The sequence below is a fragment of the Cicer arietinum genome, chromosome 7 (genome assembly GCF_000331145.2).
Source record: "Cicer arietinum cultivar CDC Frontier isolate Library 1 chromosome 7, Cicar.CDCFrontier_v2.0, whole genome shotgun sequence".
Classification (NCBI taxonomy): domain Eukaryota; kingdom Viridiplantae; phylum Streptophyta; class Magnoliopsida; order Fabales; family Fabaceae; genus Cicer; species Cicer arietinum.
The window spans coordinates 27,199,838-27,208,745 of NC_021166.2; positions in this window are offsets into that span (position 1 = coordinate 27,199,838).

Genomic DNA, 8,908 nt, shown 5'->3' on the forward strand with positions numbered 1-8,908 from the left:
CCATATGAAGATCATAGAGCGACGCGTTTGTTTCACGAGGCTTTTTTTTAGTGTGGATACGGTAGAGTTCGAAGATGTATACACATCTACCAGACAAGGTATTGCGTTAATATGGTTATGTTCAAATCATTCACGGTTCATCATTAGAGATAGTAGGTCATACGATAATTCTAGAGGGAATATACATAATATTCACGTAGTATGTTGTGCATGTAATTTATGATAGTGCAGTTGTGTATGATCCATCAGACTGTGTGGACGGTTACATGGATTGCTTTCACAAGATATCTCATTGTTACATCATTTGGCGAGAATCAGTTCATGTTGGTCCATCAATTGCATAATCTTTTGACGTTGTTCTATTCAATGCTGATATAACGGTAAATACAATAAAAGTTATAACATACTTAGTTAGTCATCTATTTTCTTATCTAAATTAATTATTATTATTTTAATATTGTGTCGAGCATTATAAATTGCAGAAGAGTTTATCCTCCGTCATTTGGTTTTACCTAATGATATTGAACTCGCCAATTGTGATGTTGCGTACTCAGAGGATAGTGGTAGAGATTGGACAAATGTATTGCCTTACCATAGGAAGGAAAGAGATGCTTAGGGCTTTCGTAATATGTTTATTTAATTTGGTTAATGTTTGGTGAAATATTTTGGATATTTTGGTTGAATATTTTGGATACCTTGACAATAAAAATCTATGACATTTTTATTTTGGATATGTTTAAGCAATAATTTAGTAATATTCAATATCAACAATTTGAATATTGATTGTATAATACTAATTATCAAAATTTAGGATTTATCAATCATTCAGGTTTAAAATAGGTTAATTAGTAGTGCATAAAAATATTTACAACCAATCTTGCATGTGACGATTGTATGTAATCTTCCATTGTCGTGTTTCTTCAGTGCAATATTTTTTTCCCAAACTTTTTGCAAGTGGTGTATGTGAATCCAGCTTCAAGTAAACATGTTAAAATCAATAAGTTATTAAACAACAAAATGAGGTGTATATATAATAAAACTAGATATCACAATTAGTATTTGTACGAAGTGACAATTCTTAACAAATGCAATAACATCATACAAATGATCAAAAAGTATTATCCAAATATCTATAGTTGCAACTTGTTCAACATATACACTGTGTATAAGTTGTTGAACATAAATTTCTCCGTCAAATATTCACTTGAAATGAGATCTGAATTCTTGAATCTCTGTCAAACATTCTTGACACATGAAGGCCCAAAAGTTCTCACTCATTCCAAGTTAACCTGTAACTGCACGATATTCACAATTACCATCATCACAACATCAATAATATCATCTATGAAACCTTAATGGTTGATGGTCAAGGTGTAAGCTTTTTGACTTATGATCTAGGTTGTTGTACCTTACTGAAAGATGTTCTAGTGCTACATGTGTTTGTGCTACTGCACCAAACATTTGCATCCATATACTCCCACCAAGATGATCACACTTGGTTGATTTTTCTCCTTTTGATACCTCACTTTTTCCTTTTTTAGGTGCACCATTTGTTTTAACATTATCAACAGGTGGGAACATCAACATAGTGATCGATACGCGATCTCACGCAATTTATCCTTAAGTGCAATTTTGTCAAATACACCAAGCTCGTCAATTTTTTTTTCCACTATGACATCTATTTCATATTTCGCATATATATTTTAACCTCATCAAGCGTTTGTAATTTCTTAAATTACAGGCCATACGTAAACCCAGTTCACGTATTTTTACATAAATTGTATTTGCATAACGCTTGTAAATTATTAAATTGCATAACATACGTGAACACATAATACGTAAGGGTACGTGCTTTAAGTTTGCGTACAATGTATTATTTACAACGTACATTATCTCAAATCATATCAAATTTCCATATTTTGAAAAAAATTACAAACACAAAGCACATCACTAAACATACCTTGTTGGTTACTTTAACCACAATAAGAAAATGCAAGTTATGGAGTATAAGTTATGAGTGAGGGTGTGAGTTATGAATAAGTACGAAATATGATTTGTGAGTCATGAGTATGTGATATGGTTGAGGTATCATGAGTGAGGCATAGTGATAAAGAGAGAAAGGGACAAATTAGGATTTAAGAATAAAGGGTATTTTTGGAATTTTTATTTTATAAAAATTTGATGGGGTGTGGATAGTAATTCAGGAAGTGTAGGTAGTTTTTATCGTCTTTTGTTTTTATCTAAATATTTGTTTTCATCATTTAGCTTTTCTTATTTGTTTTAATCTTTTAATTTTCATCATTTTATTTAATATTTAATATTGGTTTAATTTTTTATATTTTATAAAATTATATAAGTTTGTCGTTTTATTAAAGATTAAACACAGATGCTAAAAAAAAGATATATACCAAAACAAATAAAAAAAATTAAAAAATTAAAAATAAATAGCGAAAATTATAATCAACTCAATATTTTATTATTATGTACGAGTAAACATTAATTTTTATATATATTTTTTATTATAAAAAAATGAATAAAAAATGTGTAAGAAAATGGGAGAGTAATATATTTACTAAAATTGAGTGTATATATATAAATGCATGTGTGTGCTAAATTACTCTTATTAATTATTAGTCTATTTACTAATATTATTAATGTAAAGAGAAAAATAATAAATTGAAAGAGATGCATGTAATTTTAATTAGAAAGTACAAATGAAACAAAGAAATTAATATTAAGGTAGGGAGTTATTTGAGTTGACTCATAACTATTAAACCAACTTACACAACTTCAAATCTAATATTTTCAATCAGTGTGAGTCGACTCACATGTCTCATGAATTGACTTACACAACATGTACTTGAAATTTAACAGCTTTAAGGTTGCTATGACAGTTACAAAGTGGTTATTTTTTTTAGAACTCATTTTTATTTTTGTTTACCTCTTTCATGCATCATATAAAAGGTTTTCTTACCATTTCTAAACACAAGAATAATTTTACCCATTCCTCCTCATACTCACCATTCAAGATCATATCATAGATTGAAAACTTTTTCTTGATCAAGTTGGGTCTACAATCGAGTGGTGAAGCGATAAGCAACGACAAGGGGATATTGTTTATTGGATAGTTTATTCTAGATACAAATCATATTGAAGAATTATCGGTGGATTGTGTATCAATGGTTGAACATATTGACAATGAAGAAGGTGTTCTTCAGAAACGTCTTAGAAGGGTTTCTAGGTCTCTATCTTTGCAAGATTGAGGTGTCGTCATTTCGAAGACAAGCTCGTATTTCAAAATTTAGAGGGTATTTGAAGATTATGTGTAGAAGATTGTTTAAGAAAGAAGGGGTCGTGTATACAAGTGTTTGCAACATCCATCAAAAGATTCTCTAAACATTCACAACAATAATAAAAGGAAGAAAACACTCATTCATTTGAATGGGGACAAGATGTACTTTACAAATGAGAACGAAGTAGAGAAATCTATATAAATCACTGTGTGAATCATTCTATCTCAAACTCTTTAATTTCTGCACTTTTAATTTATTCTTGATTTTCTATTTTGTTTAGGAGTTTGGTGAAAAATCTGTGTTTGTGCAAATTGATAGGAAAATTATTATAAGATTTTTCTATTTTGAAATATTGTATTGGTTTTGAATGTTGAATAGAATTCTGTTTTGAACATTAAAATTCAACATTTTAGATTTGATTTAACTAAAGAAAATCTAAATGATAATAGTTCTATTGATTAAGATTCATTGAGCCTATATTTGAGGATATTTGTCATATTTTGATTGAAGTGCTAAAAACTTTTTTAGTTGTTTATTCCATATACCATCATCGAATTAATTCGAATATCTTATGCACATAATCAAATGAGTTCATCACATTAATTTCTGTTGTGTAACTCAAAAGTTTTCAAAACTATTTTTTGAAAGTTCCAAACTCAATTCAACCCCTTTTCTAGAGGTCATTTCGTAAATAACAAACTTTTAATTCATTTTTGTGCATATTTTATTTTAGAGAGAGAAGTTAAAGCTCGTCCTAGTAGAATAAAAATGGAGTCTTTCATATCTTTTAATTACAAATTAAGTATTGTTATTTAAAGTAAATGTCTTTATTTTTATTTTATTTTTTTGGTGATAAAAGTAAATGTATTTTAATAAATTAAAATAGATTAATTTGCATAAATTGTCGATATGAAATTTTTAGAAGTTAATCATAATCATTTATTTGTTTGACTTTAGAAGTTATAAAATTAAATATTTTAATGATTAATTGGAGTGTATAAAAATATTTACATTAATAATATATATAAAAAATTCAATTCAATTTAAATATCACAAGTAGAATAATTTTGATATATTGTTAGTGTAAATTTATTTTCATTGTCACTAAATAACAAACCCTGATTTATATGACTTTTAAGTAAGAAATGATGAAAATCGATATTATTTGATGATTAAACGTAGAAAACTTTATAGAATGTCAATATATATAAATTAAACTATATCTCAAAATAAATATTATTTTATTCTATTAATGTAACATAAATAATTTTATTTTCCTTCCCTTTTTACTAAATAGACGTAATTAATTATTGAAAATGTCGTATAAAAAAGAGATATAAATTTTTTCATCGTCAGAATTTTATTTTCATTTTTTATACTAAAGAGAATTCACAATAAGAAAGTACACGATATAAATAGACCTTTATAAAATCATCATAAAGTAAAATGTTAATATTTTATTTGATAAGAGCAAAAAATGAGCTTACTTTGTTCGGTAATAATCATTTATGAATTTATGAGTTTATATTTATAGTATTTTTTATAAGATAATTTAAGTAGTTTATTGTAACACCCCAATATTTTCATATATATTATATATGTGTCTTTTAGTAATTTTTGTAATTTATTATTTAATTAATAATTTATTCTACCTGTAAAGAAATTAAATTAAAATTTACAAATCCCTATTTTACTTGAATGATTATAACCTTTATTTTTATTTAATTGTTTTGGTGTGACAATTACATTAGAACGGTTTATGGCATAATTATTTTCTACGTGGACAACTGTGTATTTTATTTATTTGATTATTTTCGATAATCATGAAATTGATCTGTTAGATAAGTTGACTTTATTTTTTATACGTGACCTGCAGTGATATCTTTGTCATACTTAATTTATTTTAGTAGATGAAAACAATAGTTGAAATATTTAATTAAATTATAATTTATAGAAGTTATATCATTATTAGTTTTATTTTAGACCAAATAAATATTTAACCAAGAAGATAATAGAATTAGTGAAAATCCTTAGATTTATTTATATATTTTATTTAATCAATTTAGCGTGACAATAGTAAGATAATTGTTCCTTAATTTTAATTATTTGATGAAGTATATTTATATTAATTAATTGTTTGGGTTTTGTTAGTAATTAATTAAAACTCGTAGGAGTATTTTTTAGAGTGAACAATGACCAAGTCAATTTTGGTCAAAATTTAATCATCACACTATATTTTATTGTTAATAGCATTTAACTATAAAACCGTGTGTTTTCTACTTTACATCCAGTCAAATGTGTAACAAGCAAGAATAAGTACATGAATGTCAATTAATTTATAACGGTTGGTCATTGAATGATATTATTTCAATTGAATATATTATTGATGTGTGCAATTAACCTCAATGAGAAAAATTACTCTCTTTCTCTAATCAGCTTCACGTCTCCATTCACAACATTATATTTTCTTTATCTCAAATATTTTCAAGTCACTCAAACAACCACCCACATATTACCTCTCTTTCTTGTGGAAGCTCTAAGCTTTTGTTCCTTCATCTTTATGAGATTTTTCGAGGGCTATATAGTGTTACGTGGAAGGAAAGCGTTCAAGGTAAGGGTTTTTCCCTAATGCAGAGTTAGGCTAGATATTAAATTAGCGATTCGTAAGATGTTGATATAATGTCTGGATGTCTTAAAAGAAAAAGATTGATTTTATTTTCGTCGTAAAGAAATTAACTATAATGTTTTGATTGTTTTTAGTAATACCTCTATCTTGATGAAATTAATTATAGAGTTCTATTTTATTATTATACCTTGATAAATATGTTTGTAGTGAAAATGTTTAATGCCTTACGTGTTTTAGAGTATTCAATTATAAAGTTATAATTTTTATAATGATGTAATTAGTAATGTATTTATTATGATGTATTTGATTAGTGTTGACTTTTGAGTATTTTAAATTTAAAACTTGACTTTTATGAACAATATATGTTTCTCGAGGACATGGATGAAAATTTTATATTTCTTTAATTTTAATAATATGAGAAAATTGATTATTGAATAGTCCATTTTAGAATGCGGAAGACTTTATAGTGAAATGAATGAAATTTATCTTGTTATTGTATTCTTGGTGATATGAGTTTTAATTGTTATCAATAACACGTAGTCAAATCGAATCCTATGGATTATTAAAATGAAACTGGTGATTTTGAGATATTTGTTCACGTGCAATATTTGATGTGTTGAAGTTACTGAGCTATAACTATGAACATCCATGAGATATAAATTTGATGTCTTATGTGATTAAAAAATTTAATTGAAATATTTTGTCTTTGTAGTTGCCTAAGTGGTTAGTGATTTGTGTTTTAAATACTGTGATCTTTGTGGTTGTCTAAGTGGCTGGTGATTTGTGTTTTAAATAATTGTTATCTTTGTGGTTGCCTAAGTGGCTGGTTAATTGTGTCTTAATAATTGTTATCTTTGTGGTTGCCTAAGTGGCTTGTGATTTGTGTTTTAAATATTGTTATCTTTGTGGTTGCCTAAGTGGCTGGTGACTTGTGTTTTAAATATCATTATCTTTGTGGTTGCCTAGGTGGTTGGTGATTCGTGTTTTAAATATTGTTATCTTTGTGGTTGCCTAAGTGGCTGGTGATTTGTGTTTTAAATATTGTTATCTTTGTGGTTTCCTAATTGGCTGATGATTTGTGTGATTATTTAAGTGAGTGGTGACATATACCTTTTGAGCATCATTATCATTTCATTACATATCATATGCATTTTTGTGGACGCCTGTGTGGCTGATTTAATTTTTCCCATTGGTATGGGTGACTTCTGTGTGGACGCCTGTGTTGCTGGTTATATCCGGATCATATATGTTTATGAGCATGCATAACTTGCATACATTTTATTATTATTATTTTTATTTTGATATAATTATTTGACCTACGGTTGCTACTTGATTTATTTACATACATTTTATGACTTTTAATACATCTTTGAGAACTGTTAAAGAATCAATTTCTTTAAACCTTTTATGACGAAAAGATTTTATATTCATATTTTATGGTTGTTAATTTATTATTTGGTTTAATTTTTGCTGTGGGATGAATTGACCCCTTACACCAACATTTAGATTCTAATGATCTCAAAGAGTACATTGTAAAGTTATGTACTCTTCATCATTAACTTTTAATAGAAATGTGGAAGTGAGAATTGATTTACTAGTAAATAATTGAATGTCATTAATTTCAGTCAACCTTTCTTTTGAATTTCACTTAAAGATAATTTATTTTATTTTGGAGCATAAATGAATATTGATCTAATGACTGAAATATTAATTTGCAAATAAATGAATAAATAATATTTTAGTAAATTGCATTACATTCTTTTACAAAAAAAAAAAAAAAATGTATCAAGTCATTTTCTGACGCATCTTCAAATTATTACGTAATGAACTACTTCTAAGAAAAAATAATTATAGTTGTTTCTAAAATAAAATAAATATTTTTAAGTAATTTTTTGATAAAAAATTTGGGGCGTTACATTTATGAGCTTATAATTTATCATTTTTCTTTTAATTTTACTCTTATTATTATAGTTAAAATCCTTTTTTATTCTTTATAACTTATTTATTATAAATTCAAATAAATAATTTTAAAATAATTTAAATAATCAATTTATGTAATATAAAATAATTTTAATAAATAATTAAAAATAATTTATTTATTGTTATTTTAAAATAAATAAACTAACTAAATAAATAAAAAAATATCCGATTACTAAATCAATAATTTATTTATTATAATTCTAAATTATTTATAAATAATTTTAAAATAAATAAAATAGATGAATAAATAAAAAATACCAAATTGATAAAATTTAAATTGTGAATTAGGTTTTAGTAAATTTTCTTGTTTTTAGTGATATGGTAGTTGAATTTTCTGAGAGTGATACAATGTTTACTAATAGTAAGGTGCAGTAAATAAATTAACTCAGATTTATCTTGGTTCCCCTTATAACCAAGGGTACGTCCAGTCCTCTTGCATACCACAAGAGGTTGATCTACTAATTGTCAGAAAATGTATAACTCCCACCCTGGGATTCTTGCTACAAACTTCTAACAACACTCCTAAGATAGCACACCACTATCTTAGATTAAGCTACTTTTTAAGAAAGTATTACTTTCTTTTACAAGTGATACAATATGATTTGAATAAGAATAAGGAGAGGTATATTGATAAACAATCCAATAACAATTCAAGTACTTGAGAACCTTTCTGAATGATATGAAAATAAAATGCAAGTACTTTGTAAAAATCAGAATTTTGTTCAAAATTGTTCAGGGTATTGATTCAAGGATTGTGTGTGTTTGATCTGAAGTTATGGGGTATTTATACTCCATAAAATCTCTTCAGATTCGTGGCCATTGATCCAAGAGGTTTGATGAAAGAATACAATGATTTGGAGTTATTCCAAATCTGAAAAATTGTATTGCTTCCAGTTGTATTCGAATACAAGGTGTAATTTTTGAATATTTTTGAACGTTACAAAGAGGTGTATTCGAATACACACATCCTGTATTCGAATACAACTGGAAGCAATACAATTTTTCAGAT